The sequence below is a fragment of the Dendrobium catenatum genome, unplaced genomic scaffold (assembly GCF_001605985.2).
Source record: "Dendrobium catenatum unplaced genomic scaffold, ASM160598v2 original_scaffold_210612, whole genome shotgun sequence".
NCBI classification, from domain to species: Eukaryota; Viridiplantae; Streptophyta; class Magnoliopsida; order Asparagales; family Orchidaceae; genus Dendrobium; species Dendrobium catenatum.
The window spans coordinates 544754-562591 of NW_021529024.1; positions in this window are offsets into that span (position 1 = coordinate 544754).

The following is a 17838-nucleotide window of genomic DNA, read 5'->3' on the forward strand; positions in this document are numbered from 1 at the left end:
ATGTCCAATGACTTCTTCCATAGCTTTTGGAATTGTAGAGGAGCTATAAAAAAGAAAGATTCTCTATATTTGAAGGAGGTAGTGAAGGGTTTATTGGAAACCAAAATTTCAAATATTGAAAGATATTTTTATTGGTTCAAAGTGATATTTTTTTCAAGTTTCTTTAGAAGGCTTATCATGGGGTATTCTAGTGATTTGGAAGTCTAATATTGCCAACTTTCAAATTTTGGAATCCTCCTCCCAAACTGTTACTGGTGATTTGGAGGTTCCTCAAAAAGTGAAATGGAGGATTGCATTAATTTATGGAAACAAGGATGTTTATAAAAGGAGGAGTCTTTGGAGCAGTTGGAATTCTACTCCTCTAAGGATTTACCTATGGTGATAGGGGGAGACTTTAATTGTATACTTTCCATGGAAGACAAGAGGAGAGGAAAAAGATTTATGTTTTCCTTAGGACCCAAGGAAATGAAAAATTTTCTATCTTGTAACTAATTTCATGAGGTTGGGTATGTTGGAAAAAGGTTCACTTGGTGTAATAACAAATCAGGTGCTGATCAAATCCTTGAAAGATTGGATAGATGTTTCTTGAACTCAGCTGCATTAAACTTTTCTCATCATATGGTGGTTAGGCACCTGGCTTGTGTTGCTTCAGATCATTGTCCAAGCCTCTTAAATCTTTTTATCCAGTCTTTGATTAAGAGAGTATTCATATTTATACATTTTTGGGCTTCCAATCAGGCTTCAGCTATGGTGGTGAGAGGGGTTTGGTTGAGAAAAAACTGTTGGTAGCTTATCCCAAATACTGAATTATATAAGATGAAAAAAATCCATGAAGGCATTATTTTATTGGAGCAAAGCTAAACATAAAAAATTATTTCTAATGAAGGAGTCCTTGTTGAAGGAAATTGAAGAGCTACAATTTAAAGAAACAAATGACAGATGGCTTTCGGATGAAGACTGTTGGATTCTCAAAGTGAAGGCGTGGGAACACAATTCAACCCTTGCTCGATTGGATACATGATGGAGATAAAGGGATAAGGTGAAATGGATGGTGGAGGGTGATTTCAATTCTAAATTATTTCAGTCTTTTTCTTTGGCAAGAAGGAATTCTAACTGAATTGTCAAAATTAACGATGACAATGGAGAAATGGTAGAGGACCAGCATCAAATAGAAAAATTATGGTTCAGTTTTTCAAGGAAAATGGAAAGACGGGAATTGTCTTCTTGAAGATTAGCCAGTCCTGTGGAAATGCTTAGATGATGGAGATAGGGAAATGTTGAGCAAAGCATTCTCTATTGAAGAAGTGGAAGCTATTATCAAAGAGAGTGGTAATAGCACTGCTCCAGGTAATGATGGTATTACCTACTCTTTTATTAAAGCCTACTGGGACAAAATAAAAAATGATTAATGGAATGTTGTTAATTATTTATTTGAGATGGTGGATATGGACTTAAATTGGAAGGAGATTATTATTTTTCTAATTCCTAAGGTGAGCAATCCGTTGTCTCATTCAAATTTTAGGCCAATAAGTTTATTTAACATTGTCTACAAAGTGGCAGCAAAGGTTCTTATGAACAGGATATCTTCTATCATCCCTAAACTGATTTTTGAAGAGCAAGTGGCTTTCTTGAAAGGGAGATCCTTATTGGATCACGTGTTGATAGCACAAGAGGTTATTCATAAATTCAGGTATTCTCAATCCTCCAAAGGTTTTGTTTCTTTTAAAATTGACATGGAGCAGGCCTATGATTCTATGGGGTGGCCTACCTTAGTGAAAGCTTTGGAATATTCTGGATTCCCATCCAAATTTTCTAAGATTATTTTGGAGTGTGTCCAAGAATCAACATTCTCTACTTTGATCAAGGACAATTTATCTAAGTGGATTCATGCTAGAAGTGGCTTCCACCAAGGATGTCCTTTGTCCCCATTTTTATTTATTCTTTGTGCTCAACTCTTATCCAATGCCTTTAGACAAAGAGGACTCATTGGAATTTGTGTGAGTTCAAATGGGCCAAGGATCTCAGATGATGTCATTATTTTCTCTGAAGCCAACTTGAAGGTAGTTAAAGAGATAAAGGCTATTTTAGATAATTTATGTGGATGGACTAGGCAAAAAATAAATATCAATAAATCTTGTATGCTCTTTGTCAAATCAGTAAATAGAAGAAACAAAAAAGCTATCTCTCGGATTATGGGGTTCAAAATAGTCAAGGAGCTATCCTACCTTGGGGTAAAATTTGCTCTAAGAAGGCTAGCAGAAGAGGATTTTAAGTTTATTATTGATAAGGCCTTGAGAAAAACAAACATTTGGGGAGAAAAATTTATTTTCTTAGCTGGTAAAATCATGCTTGTCAAAACTATTTTGCTATCTTATACTACATTCCATTGGACCAATTCTTTGGTACCTAAATGTGTGCTTGATGAGGTTGATAAGATTTGTAGTAGTTTTATTTTGAACAAAGCAAATGGAAGACATAGTATTCATTATGTGAATTGGAATATAATGTGTTTGTCGTTAAAATGGGGAGGTATCTCTCTTCACTCTTATTCTAATAAAGTTGGACCTTTGAGAGCTAAGATGGATTGGAAGTATGCTAAAGAGAAAAACTTATTGCTTCACAAGGTGTTTTTTCGAAAATATAGAGACCTATTTGTAGATGATCCACGGAGGAAGAGGGGTTCTTCTGCTTGGAAAATTATCATGGTTGGAGGTAAATCTTTAAAGCCAATAATTAGATGGAGAATTGCTAATGGTGATTATATTGATGCATTCAATGACACATGGGTCTTGGATAAAAGCTTAAGCAGATGGCAAACCTTTGTTATTTCTCATGATACCAAGAACTTCGCGGTGGGAAATTTTATTGTAGATGGTAGATGGAATGTGGAACAAATTAGCAAATATATGGGGGATGAGCTTGTGAATATTATTTGTCAATAAATATATGTTCTGGAATGGGAGAAGACAGGATGCAATTACTTTATCAAAGATCTGGAAAGTTCATTTCTGTACTTGCATTTGAAGCTTCGGTTCAGCAAACTGCTCCAAGGCAGTTCTGGAATTGGATTAGGAAGATTAATTTGAACCATGCGTGGAATTATTATGGTGGAGAATTTTTAATAATGCTCTTCCGACTTGTCAATTTCTATCTTATGGAAGACTGCAAGGGGAATTTCGGTGTCCTAGAAGCCGCAATGTAAACAAAGGTAATGATCATGTTGTAGTAAAATGTAAAAAACTGATGGAAGTTTTACAACATCTTAGAAGTTGGGGGTTCGCTATTCCTGTCTTTAGCTGCTTGAATGCTGTAATTTGTTATCCAAACAGAAGTCTTTTTTGGCTAATTTGTATTGTAATGTTGTGTTCTTTACATAAAAATCAAGAAACAAATTGATTCATAAAGGAAGTGAAGATAGCTCATTGGTCATTGCTGCAATTGTCGTGAGTTATGCTTCTATATATGCATATGGTGTTAGTAAAAACTCGGGTATATGGGGTGCTAACCAGCCTTCTAGGTTGTCTAATTTGCATTGGCATCCTCCTCCACCCGATTGGATCAAGGTTAATGTTGATGTTGCATTACTTCCTTCTTACAAATCTAGGATGGAGGGGTTTTTTGTGATTACAAAGGCATATTTATTTTAGCTTTTGGAAAGTCATATGTTCGTTGGGATATATCTACATTGGAGCTTTTAGCTACTCAATCTCTCAAGGAGGTTATCAAAGATTGGATGAATAAATATAAGGGAATTATCATAGAAGGAGACAATGCTAATATTTTTAAGTTTCTACAAGATGAAAAATCAAGTGGTGATTCGATGTTCAAAGCTTTTCATTCCAACAAAGAATTTAATCGTGTTTTTTTTAATTGTATAGATAGAAGTTGTAATAAGTTAGCGGACTTATGTGCTAACTATGCCCTTCTTAGTTCTTTTCTTTGGGATGACATTAGTGTAAAAAAGGTTCCTCCTGTTATGTCTTCATTAAAGGAGGAATCTAATGTTTATAGTTCGTATTTGTATTTCCTTCTTAGTATTTAATGTAATTTGCTGCATTTTCTTTAAAAAGAAAAAGAATCTAAATTTGAAAGAATTATATATTTTATCTTTAATAATAATAACTAGAGTTAACATTTTCTTTCAATTATATAAATATTAATGGAAACAAATTTTTTTGGAAAAATATCAATATGCATCTGTATTCATTTCTCTAAAAATCATATATAACAATAGGTAGTCATATGAATGTAATAATCCATCTTTCTAATCTTGAGTACAAAAAATAACTAAAAGATAAAAATAAACAAAATAATAATAAAACCTAAGGAATCTTATAACTAATCAGTCTCACGCTCCTAATCCTCTTCTGTAACCTGATATCATATAAACCATATACAATGAGCTAAAAAGCCGAAGAAGTCACTAAAATCCCGAAATTGAACCCAAAGCACGTTAAAGAAATAATATGCACGTACTCACTTACTTCATAAAAATGGCAATCAATATAATCATGAATTTGTTCAAAAATATTAAAACACATATGTAGTAATAGTAAAGCCTATAAATTTGTAAACTAGTACGAAGGCCAATAAATTATAGCAGTATGGAAACAGTGAAATCTATAAACCTATAAACTCAAAAAAGATGTTAAATAATAAAGTAGTAAATAATTATTCATAAATTATATGTCATAACATTGTTATCCAATTAATAATGAATTTATATAAATTAGTAAAATAAAATTATTTAAATCCGTAATAATGCACTAATATGAGATAATTATATAAGAGTATACACATGATGTTTAGTTATTCTTTATCAAATTAGTATCTTATATCAATGATCAATTTTAGTAATTGTGTCCTTAATAATACTAGGTAAATAATAATTCAAAACCAGTAATAATGACAGTAAATTAGTAATAGTAGATCGAAAAATATAAAATCTATAGTAGTAAAAATGAAATAGTATAGTATCAGTAAACCAGTACAATGATAGTAAATTAGTATAATGAATGCATCCTATTAATCACATAACTAAATAAGTAAAGAGCTCTAACTTGCACTATGTTTTTCCAAAAAAAAAAAGTAAATCAGTACTTGTTAGCTCAGTAAATAGAGTTTTCAAGCTTTGCCTAACGGCATAGTAATCATCATCTTATATCTCTCAATTAGTAATCACAAGAATTAGTTAAGGTTAACACCAAACCATAGTATTTTAAGAAATGCCCATTGGCTCACAATCCTATAAAGGTAAGTTAGTCTCTAGCCAATGATAATGAGTAACTAGCCTTTGCTTATTTTGTCTAAAATTATTATTCAATATGACAAAAGAAGTAGAGACTAGCTATCACCCAATCACAAGCCAGTATTCATTCACTAAGCTTATAATAATAATATAATTGGAATAAATGTCAGAATCACTATTCTTATTAAATTATATAAAATGCACTAACTACAATTTTTTTAAGGGAAAACCCATGGCAGTGCCTACACATTAAATAAAAAGAATAATCACAAGATCCTTAAAGGGAACTCAAGTTCTCTACTGCTCATATGAGCTAAAAAATTAAAAAGAAAAAAAAATCTACGAGCTCGAGTTCCCTACTAAGCAAAAATACAAATATACCTAGGTACATTCTAAAACATAATAGAGCCACAAAAAACTCCAAAAAGCTCTATAAATCTCCTCCCAGGAATAGCCTCACGAGCACCTGCACTAAGAAACAACTACACAAAAAGGTAATACAAGGAGCAATAACAACAACTATAATAGTGATAATAAATGAGAGAATAACAACTATAGAGAGAACCATTACCACCCAAAAGATAACCACCCCACAGGTGGAGGAAACATCACACAAGAAAACAATACATACTCAAAATATCACATGAAAACTATAGCTCAGCAATATAACCATCAGATTGGAAGTTCACCCCCAACCAAAATAAACACTGCCAACTAAAAACAATACAATACCCCCAACAAAAATAGTCCGCTAGGAAAAAAATATAGCACCCAACAGGGAAAGAGCCATCGAGACAAACATCCATGGACCACTGCAAGGAAAGAGCACCAGAATAAACCAGATATGCAAAGCGACCAGCTGTAACAAGAGCAACCCGAAGAGAGCCACCAATGCAGCAGCACAACCACCAGCCTCCCGAGATGATCCCCCAAAAGATCTAGCTGACAGCCATAAGACTACAGTAGAACACAACACCAAACTGACATAACACAAGAATGAACTCCATAGAACCAAAATAACTAGGTCAATACAACCCAAAGCCAAAACCAAAAATCCAACTACATGTCACACTAATAGCCCCAAATAAGGAATAACCACCAACGGCAAAATAAACCTACCAATAACACGTAACAGTAAAACTAAAAATGTAGCCCACCATAACAAATAAATCAACCGAGGAATTAACAAAAAGACTTCTAAAACTAGACAGCAACCCACAGGAACCAAAATTAACAGAATTAAGGAATAACATAAGGAAAACTAATCTCATCCAGTTTAAAATACCTCTAATAAGAGGAGGGAGATTATAAACAAGAAATTCCTCCATGAACTCCCAATCACAACCCCACTTAGCAATACCATTAGCACAAGCATTGCCTTCAATCTGAATGATAGAAAAAGAGCAATTTAACATGCTCAACAAATACTTAAGTTCTCTTCTTGTGTAAAATAAGATAGTAGAACACACAATTTTCTTCCTTAAATTAGAAACCTAGTGGCAATATGTGGAGCCAACCTCAACCATAATACTCATGAAGTCAGGAGAGAAGTAAATTTTTAAACCATATAGGATAGCAAAGATGACATCATTGTTAATATTACAACGGAGTAAAGGACCAACAAAACCCAAAATACCTTTACCATTAGCATTTCTAATAATACCACCACAACCCCACTAGCATTAACATTAACAGCATCAATGTTAAGCTTAAAGAAAAAAAATTGGAGGTTTTAGCCAAAAAAGTACTTTTAGGAATATTATAAATACCAGCCACCTCAAAATTAATGCCTAAATTAGCCGCTGCATTGGCAGATTTATGGAAATTCTTAGTCAAAAGTAATTTAGCAGAATAAACTGCCACAATCTTATCTTTAACTTTTTGAATAATTCTATTATGATTCATTGCCACCCCATTGAAGAAGGAATTATTCCTATCCTACCATAAAAACCAAAGGATTAGAAAAGGAATATCATTCTTGATATGGCCTTTGGAATTAACAAACCAAATGTTAAGGATAGAGTAAATAGATGCCTTAGCATTAAAATAATTTAAAAGCAAAATATCATTAAAGTAAGTCCAAACTTTAACAGCACAAGGACTAGAAATAAACACATGATGCATATATTATCCATGTGAAAACAACATTGACATTTAGAAGGGAGGATAAACCCATGTTTAATTAAATTATCATCAGTAGGGATAAACTTATGTAAGGTACGCCAAACAAAAATAGAATAGTAGAGGGAGTACTTTTATGCCAAATGTTCTTGAAAATCTTGGAGGTGTCATGCTTAACTCTAAAAGAATGACAAGCCTCCTTTAAACTAAAGTTACCATCTTTAGAGAAGGAACAAATATGAACATCAAGAGAGGTAATGTTAAAAGATATTTGTAAGATTTTCTGAATAATAAAATTAGGCAGCAAACTAGATAGTTTCTCACCATCCCAACCATTGTCATTAAAAAATTCATTAACCTTCAAAGGGGCTATAGAAAAAGTACTAAGGATACAATCAATAGAATGGCCCCCCAACCATCGATCCTGCCAGAGAAAATATTCCCACAACAAAGAACCAAATTATCAAAAGGTTCAACCCTCCATTTTACTTTGCAAAGATGTTGCCAAACTTTAGAATTGCCTTTACTATAATAAACCATGGAGAGATGTTTCCCCACAATACTTAGCATTCATAAACTTGGCCTAGAGGGTTTAATTAGAACAAAAATTATACCATAATTTATAAGAAAATGAATAAGCCAAATCCTTCAGAGACTTATAACTAAAATCCCCTTCAACTAGAGTACCATAAGATTTATCCCATGAAAACTAGTGGATTTTAAAATTGGTACAAGCCCCTCTCCAAAAAAACTTATTGAAAATCCTCTCAATCTTGTTACAAACAGCCTGAGAGTGAAACAAAGTTTAAAAACTATAAATAGGGACAGAATAAAGAACACTTTTAATAAGTGTTAACCTACTACCAAAGCTCAAAAAATTGGAATCCCAAGACAAAAGACTCTTATGCACAATAAAAATTAAATCATCAAAAAGGGAGGAAATCACTTATAACTAGTGAAATAATGAAATAAACCAATCATATAAAGTATAATTAGTTCTATAATATAGAAATAGTTACACAATAAAAGTTCACTAAATCTTGAGAAAATACAATTAAAATCTTTTAAAGAGGAATAAAATTGTTGAAATCAAAATCTTTGAAAATAGAAATAGAAAATAATTTACCTACGGTGATATGTAGAATTTTCATAAAATTGATGAAGCGAACAAGCGATCAATAACCCAATTTTCTTTTTTCCTCTATCCTCCTTCCTTCTCCTTCTTCTTCCTTCCTTCCATAACACGTCATGTTATGAGAGAGTGAGGGAGTGGTGAGTGGAATAATTTTGATTTAATTATACATTAAAACATGTTTTAGTGCTTGGTGTAGCATCACTAACCAAGTACATGCAGGCACCATAACACTGAATTAATTTTAAATTTTCTAAAGACTATAGTGCTGGGTTGATGAAGGACCCACTACCATCAATCTTCAGTTTAGAAATATTAGAAGTTTCATATTTTTATTTTAAAATAATTTTTAAAGATTTAGGTTATTATACTCCATATCCTACTTTACTATTTTATCCACATCTTCTTTAATAACTTAAGTATTTTATCTGATTGCTTGAACATACTCAAAATAAGGTGACTCAACTTGTACTCTAGGTGAGGGAGACTCTCTATTTTATAAAGTGACCAGGGTAGCCATCATTTCTTTCTTTTTTTAATCCATCTTTAAGATATGTTACTAGTCTACAAGATGTTGGGTTAAGTCTAGTGCAACACCTTCCTTAACCTCATCTTCTAGAAGATTCACCTTAGCTTTATCCTTCTGAGTGGACACACTGGTGTCTACCATGCAAATTTCAGCGAACATCTCTTCATCATGATACTTCATTATTATCAATTTGCTATCTTCTTCCTTGTCTATTTTATAAATACTACCCTTTAATTTGTTCATTGTTTCTTTAGTATGTCTTCAAACATATATGGAGGGTTAATAAGGGTACACTCTCTATCTTAAGCAGGTTTCATAGGAGATTTACCCATAGGTCTCTTCACTTTGTGCTCCATATAGTTTGTATTTTTTAGAGATTTAGGTGGAATGGCTGCCATAGGTTACCAAATCTTCTTCACATTAGATGTTAGGGCTGGATAACTCTTGGAACTCAGCCTCTTCACATCGAGATGGGAAAATGATTGACCAACTTGAAAGTGATGTTAGTCAACTGTTAGTGATTGATGAACTTAGGAACAACGAAAGACTTTTAAGAAATGATTATTTAAAACTAGAGATACTGGAGAAGATTACTGACAATACTTTTGAATGGACAATTTTTTAATTATATAAGGCCCAATAAAGATTTTCTTATGTTGGATACTAGACAACACAATTGGTTCACAAATTTTATTGAACGTCCTTGACTCCTTATAATAACCATTAGCATTAATTAACACAGTAGATTTCATTTCTTTAAATTTAAAGTTTCTTCTAACAACATGCATGCATATATCTTCTCATAGTAATTCATATTTTGCTTTCTCATTAATGACACCTTTGATACTTCTCAGGAATTCTTTATTGAGCTATTCAAAGTTTTAAGCAGACCTTTAAGTAATATTATAAATTTGCTTTTTCTCTATGTTAAAGAAGGAATAATAAGCTCTCTACCAAATGCAGGTTTTGGGGAATTATCAATTCTCTTAATACTTTCTTCTCAGGTGGCAACATAGAAGGGATTGAAATCACTTTCTTTAAAAAAAAGGGGGGTGAGGAAACAAGGCATTTTCTTACTACATATTCCATTAGAGAAAACATAATAAAATCTCCTTCTATTAAACTAGATATAAGACATAACAAACTCCTCTTCTTCTATTCAACAATAACTCTTATTTCTTCTCTAAGATTTTATCATTATTAATGCAACATTATAAGAAGAACCATCTTAAAGGTTCTTGGTATAGAAATATTTGAAATTATAACAGACTTCGTATTCTCATTTATAGGCTCAACAAATTTAAGATGGAAGAATACTTAAGGTTTAGTGGCCACAAGAGTAGCCATAGACCCACCTTCAATTATAATAATAGAACAGGCTTCTTCTCGTAGACTTCTTTATATTTCATAATAGCGAATTGTGTTCCTTTCACTATCATTTACATATTCTCAAATCCATATCCAAACTTAATCAAACTACCCTAAAGAAGCTGAATCTAGTTAAATATTTTGCTCATATTGTCTAAAAAAAATGAAAATTAGTTTGGTGACCATTTTCTCAAATCAAATCAAAATTATATAATAACTTTCTTGAACTCACCAGCTTCAGATAAGAATTTAAATTTGTAGAATCATTGAATTAGAACAACTTAATTTTAAAGCAGGTAGAATGATAAAAGTAGGATTTCAAAATTAAGGATATTGATTTAAAGGACCCAGTCTAAATAACCTTACCAAGATAAACAATGAAATGTAATAATTATGCGTTACTCAAAACTAAGAAATTTTATTGAAGTAGTCTATTGAAGATGACTACTTTAATTTAGAAAATATATAATATATGGCATGCTTTAAATTTAATGATGATCACATTCATTCAAAGATGGAATGAGTAAAGTGAACATTGAAAGAAAGTTGGTTCAAACCTATGATGATGGTAAGTATACTACTATTGTAAAAAACATTAGTCACCACTAAAGATGGAAAGAAGAACTTAATTCCCTATTAAAGTCATTAAAACATTTATGGGACAATATATTGACACTTAATTTTACATTATATTTATATAATTAATGATTGCAAGTGTAGCCTTCGATGTTAATGCTGATGTTGATGATTCAGTCAGCTTCCTTAGAGAGATATATTTCACCTTTCCTCTATAGGTAGCATCAAACTCGTAATCTAAGTCAAAATAGTAATCATATTTGACTATTTAAGTTGAAGGCTTATATGTATTCTTGGATTTGATAGGAATATCTTTCTCTTCTTCTGTGTCACTACCCAAATGGGCCCATTCAACTTTGATCGAGTGCTTGTGTTTTGAGAATCATCGTCTTTTTCTCTCTGTATTTATTTTATTTCTATTTTTTAGGTTGTTTTATAGTCTTTGAAGTTGATGCCTCGGCTTTAGAAGACTGTGAAATTGTTATAGATAATAATATACCATCTCAAACGATAAAAATAGTGTTTACTATCAATTTAAAATTAGAAATATACTTTATAATTTCTATAAGCAAATGCATTATACAGAATTTTGTGATGTCTTGAAAGATAAAATGATATTCATTTGTCATTCTGAAAAAGAAAAATAACCAGGATAAAGGTTATTTATACCAAAATTTTTTTCCCAATTTTAGTGAACTAAATTTAGGTTTGTTTTTTTATTGGCATTTATAGTTCCCCAAAAAAGCAAGCCTCTATAGTTAATAAAATCTTAGGAGAAGCTCCTAAAAAAATATCTCAATTAAAATGGTAATTAAATTTTTTATGAGTAGGAAAAAATTTTAATCAAGATTTATGAATAGTAAAAGTTCAAAATTAAACATTTATTTTTAAATTCACAGGATGATGGAGAGTGCTTTAAATTTTGAACTACCCATAGACATGCTAACCAATACTAGGTTGAACTTTAATAACTTAGAAATGATTAAATTTACATTTAAGTTGATCATTTATTAGAAAAGCAAGAATACTCCAAGAAAGAAGTGCACGAATTGTATAAATGTATAAACTTAACTTATGTATGCTTGGAGTAAATAACAAGATAATAACTTAAGAAATTTTTATAAAAAAATGATTTCAAATCTAAAGAAATATAGGATAGACATGCCTTTTATTTAGGAATCAAGGTTTAAAATTCATAATTTGGTTTAGAGTTTTAAAGATGATAAGTCAAATGCACCTAACTAATATAATTTGAACTATATTTTATACTAACTTATAAAATTTTTAGATGTAGCTAATGAAACTACATGTTTGACTTTAGATATTGAAGTATAATAGCTCTATACTAATAAAATAGTAAAATCAACCCAGTTGCTCAAGGTGTCGCCAGTTGGTCATTGACTTGTGTGTATTTTTTCTACATGTAACAAGAAAAATAAACATGTTATGAATGAAATAAAGTAAAGTGTTGGTGTTTTTAAGTATAAATACCACAAATTCTTAGGGTACTAACATATAAATCTTGACAAAAGCACATGCACAACCAATAAACATAGGAAAGCATATAATTTTTAATTAGAAGTTGAAAGTTTGTGAAGGTTGTTAAACCTTTAAGAATTAGTCCAAGGCTAACCAGGGGGGTAATTGGCAATTTAAAAATCTTTGATAAAATAAAAACCCTAGATGTGGAAGCAATTAAAATTCATAATAACAAAATTAGTCAACATCAAGAACTTCAAAAATTCTCCACGCTTTAACGTCTCGCTACGCTCTAGCATTCAAGGCAATTCGAGGGTGATTTTAGGGTTCCTTTCTAAGCATTCAGTTTGATCTCTCCTGGCTTAATTTCTTGGGATTTTCCATTCATTTTCTCTAGCTTTAATTATTTTCTTTTCATTTCATCGCTCATTTTGAGGTTTCATGTTTTGATTTTCAGTGTTGGGGGATGATGATGAACCCTCCATCATCGATGCTTTTTAAGGGGAAGACTCGTTCTTTTAAGGATGTTGTTGCTGGTTCTTCGTCCGCTTCACCTAAATGGAACTTCATCCATTCATCGTTTAATGGTTATCCAGCTCTTTTGTTTGAGGATTTGATTGTAGACCAGTTGGTTGCTCCTTATGCCTTGACTTTGGTGGGTAAATTTATTCTAAGGAGGCCAAATATTGATGTTATATGCAAATTTTTCTTAACCTTAAGCTTTCTAGATTATTTCATATTGGCTTACTTGATCAACGACACATTGTTCTCCAACTTTCTAATGATATTGATTATAGTCACATATTTACTAGAAGATTCTACTATATTCAGGCATGTCAAATGTGTTTGCTTAAATGGACTTCTGATTTTCATGTAAGGGAGGAGTCCCCGATTGCTCCAGATTGGATTTTCTTTCCTAATTTGAGACTTCATTTTTTTAATCATCAAGTTTTATTTGGTTTGGCTTCTATCTTTGGTCAGCCATTATAGGACCAGACCATTGCCTCTATGTCGAAGCCCTTTGTGGCTTGGGTTTTAGTTAAATTGGATGATTCTAAGAAACATCCAAGTGAGAATATGATTAGGTCCGAAGTGAAGGGTTATTTCCAAAAAGTTGAGTTTGAAAATTTACTTATATTTTATTCATTTTTACAAGATGCACGATCATGGTATTAATGATTGTTTGCGGAAGCACCCCCATCTTCGTAAAGAGAAGGAGTCTTTAAAACATACTAATGGGGAGGTGGCCAATGTGATTCCTGAGGAAGTTTCTAACCCTGATACAATGCTTGTAGAGGATAATACCTATAATCCATCCTAATTTGTTGAGAAGCCGCTGCCTTTAGTGGTTGATGAACTTCAACCTATTATTATCAATACTGTTACTTTGAATCATGATCAGGGAGTTAGTGCTAAAACTTCTTCTATCTCATTTATTGAATGTGATAATATGGTGGCTTAATTGTTACATAATGTTGATATTCATAATCATGCTAATATTGAGTCAATTAGTCTTTGCACGACTAATATAAATTTAGTTGATTTGAATGGTAACTCTCTTCCTAACACTATCGCTATTGTATTGGAAAAGGATAATGAAGTTAATACTATCTCTCATATGCCTCATATAGATTGTGAGAGGAATGGTAATATGTGGAAGAAGATGAAATTGTTTCTATGGAGGTTTGACCCTCTTCGGGAAAAGGTAAAGGTAATATGGAAGATGATGGTATATTTATGGAGGATGAATGTCCTCAATAGGTTACTAATGTGGACCTACATAATAAGACTCCTTCAACCTCTTATTATAATAGTGATGTTTTTACTAATATTGAGAATATGGGATTTGTTACTAAATGTTTTCCTAAGGATGATCATGATACTAGTTTTTTGTAAGGTTCAGAGTAAAAGTGGTAGGAAAAAATAGCAGTTTATATTGCAATCTCCCAGAACTACTTGCTCACACACTTCCCATTAGTTTTATTTATTTTTGTTTAACTCTATTATTTGGAATGTGATGGGAATTGATTGTCCTTCTTTTAGAATTCGTATGAAGAATTTATGTCATATTCATAATGTTTATATTCTTGTTCTGGTTGAGCCTCTTATTTCTTTTTGTAGGTTAATTAGCACTTGTCATTTTTTTTGGGTTTTAATTCTGCTACTTCGAATGTGGCTAATAAGATTTGGGGTTTTTGGAAAGATCCAGTTAAAATTGATGTTATTGGTGATTTTACTAAGTTTTATATTGTCAAATTGAGGTTTTTAACTTTCACTGTTGTGCCTTCTTTGTGTATGTTAGTTCTTCTTGTTACTTTAGGAAAATACTTTGGGACTAACTCATTAATTTCCATGATATTTGTAGTTTCCTTTGGCTTGTTGGTGGTGATTTTAATGCTATTACTAACCCTTCTTAAAGGATTGGTGGTTCCTCTCTGTACTATTGGTTTATGGAGGATTTTAGTAATATGATTTTGGATATTAATCGCATTTGTTTTTTTAGTAATCAATTTACTTGGAATCGGGGTCACTTATGGCAACAATTGGATCATGTACTTCTTAATGACTCTTGGATTAGTTCATTTAATTCTATTAATGTGCAGCATCTTAGTAGAACTATGTCTGACCATTCTCCTTTGCTTATTAGTCTTAATTTTAGACAATTTGATGGCTCTTCTCAGTTCAAATTTCAAAACATGTGGCTACTTTAAGATTCTTTTCTTGAGGTTGTGGAGAATAGTTGGCATGCTCCTCTTTATCAGGATAACTCTTGTTTTGGTATGAGGAGGCTTTAGTTTAAGCTGAAAAGGCCTAAGAAAGTTTTAAATTGGTGGTACCCTAACATTTTTATAAATCTCTTTTCTAATATTTTGGAGGCTTAGTAGCTTATTGAGAATATGGATTCTACTTGTCAAGCTGACCCTTCTAATGCTAATTTCTCTCTTTAAAAAAAAATCTAAGGAGGATCTTTTTAAATTAAAATCTCAGGAAGAAGTTTTTTCTAGAAACAAAAAGCTGCTGCTAAGCACTTAGTTGAGGGGGACAACAATACTAAATATTTTCATGCTTTGGTTAAGAAGAAATGTTCTAAAATTGGGATTAATAAAATCCAATGTGATGATGATTTTGTTTTTTAGGATATTATGGAAATTTCTAAATTATCTATCCATTACTTTCAAAGTAGTCTTAATAAGGACTTTAACCAGATTCAGTTTAATGATCACTTTTATTCCTAACCCTATCTCCTAAGAGGATAATGTGAATCTTACTAAACCTCCATCCTTTGAGGAGGTTAAAGATACTTTATTTGGTATGAATAGTGATTTCATAGCTGATCTTGATGGGTTTACTAATTTTTTTCAAAAATCTTGGCATATTAATGATTAGGATATTTTTACTGCTACTCTGGATTTCTTTTCTAGTAATTCTATTCCTATGTTTTTAATTTCTACATTCAATATGCTTATCCCCAAGAACAACTCTATTAATACTTGGAATGATTTTCAACCTATCTTTCTTTGTACCTTTTTTAATAAGTTGATCTCTAAAATTATCATGAATCATCTCACTCTTGTTTTACCTAGAATTATCACTACCTCTCATATAGGTTCTATGAAAGGTAGGGTTATTACAGATAACATTTTGTTGGCTCAAGAACTCTGCCATGACTTGGATTTTAGAGTTAGAGAGGGGAATTTGATTTTAAATCTTGATATTTCCAAAGCCTATGACAATATTGACTAGTCCTTTATTTATCATATTTTTGAGTGTTTTGGTTTTAATTCTATTTTTATTATGCATATTAAGAATTGTATTGAAGGTGTTTATTTCTCTATTATTGTGAATGGCTCCACTAATGGGTTCTTTAAATCTTCTCATGGCTTAAGGCAGGGATATCCTATATCTCCAATCCTTTTTATCATTGCTGCTGAATTTTTATCTAGAGATCTTACTAATCTTGTTTGAGAATAATCCTAATCTTCATTTCAGAACTTTAGGTGGTTTTCCCATTTCTCATTTATGTTTTGTGGATGAATTTATTAATTTTACTAATGCTTCTACAAATAGAATTCAAAAGCTTATAGATTTTTTAAACCAATTTTAGATGATCAGAGGTTTATTCTTTAGTAAAAATAATAGCTATTTTATTGCCTCTAAGAACATTTCCAATAATCATATTTTGACCTTGAAAGACTTGACTAGTTTTATTCATGGTCAATTACCCAATAAATACCTAGGTGTTCCTCTTTTAAATACCTAGGTGTTCCTCTTTTTAAGGGCAGAATGAAAACTTTTCTTTTTGATGATCTTATTACCTTATGCAAAATAAACTTTTATCTTGGGATCCTAATTTTTTTAGCTTTGGTGGTAGGATTACTCTTATTAAAAGTGTTTTGTGTTCTCTTCCTATTTATAGTTTTCTAACTATTCTTCCCACTAAAGCTATTTGTAATAGGGTTTATAAACTTATTAATAATTTTTTTTAGAAAGGTACTTCTATTAATTCCAAAATTACTTGGGCTACTTGGGTTAAATGTTGTAGGGTTCGTACTAAAGGTAGGTTAGGTTGTAAAAAATATGAATGACTTTGCTCTGGCCTTCTCTTTTAAACTTCGGTATAATTTTTTGTGCTAAAATGAGCCTCTGGGCTAATTTTATGTCCTCCAAGTATTGCCTACTACTTATTTTTTTAAGCAGTGTGACTCTAGTGTGGCAAAGACTTTGCAAGGTTCAATGGGAGGTTGAGCCCTACATTTCTTGGGGCCTTGGTGAAGGTAATGCTTTCTTTTGGCAAGATTGTTGGTTAGGCAAACATTCTATTGATTCTATCCTTAACTCATCTTCTATTGCTTCGATTAAAGTTAATTTTTTTCTTTGCTAATAACTGTTGGGATTATGATAAACTTTATAAAGTTGTTCCTAATTTTATTGTTCATAAAATTCTTAACTTGCCTATCAATATCAATTCCAAGGACATTATCTTATGAAATTTATCTAGTGATGGTGGCTTTCACTTAAAAAAGGCTTGGCGTACTTTCAGAGCCTGTGGAATAGAGATAATATTTTCTCGTTTATTTGGCATAAGAGCATTCCTATTATTGTCTCTACTTTTATTTGAAGAATTATTCACAGATTTATTCCCACTAATGATAATCTCACCAAAAAAGGTTTTATGTTACCCTCAAAGTGCCAATGTTGTTACCATATCAAAAATATGCATCATGTATTTATTTCTAGACCAATTGTAGTCAAAATGTGGGTTTATTTTGATTATTTACTTCAGTTAAATTATTTTAATACTCATATGTCTATTAAATCTATGCTTAAATCTTTGTTTATCAATTCTAAAGGGCATATCTATAATGTTATTCTTTCTCCCATTCT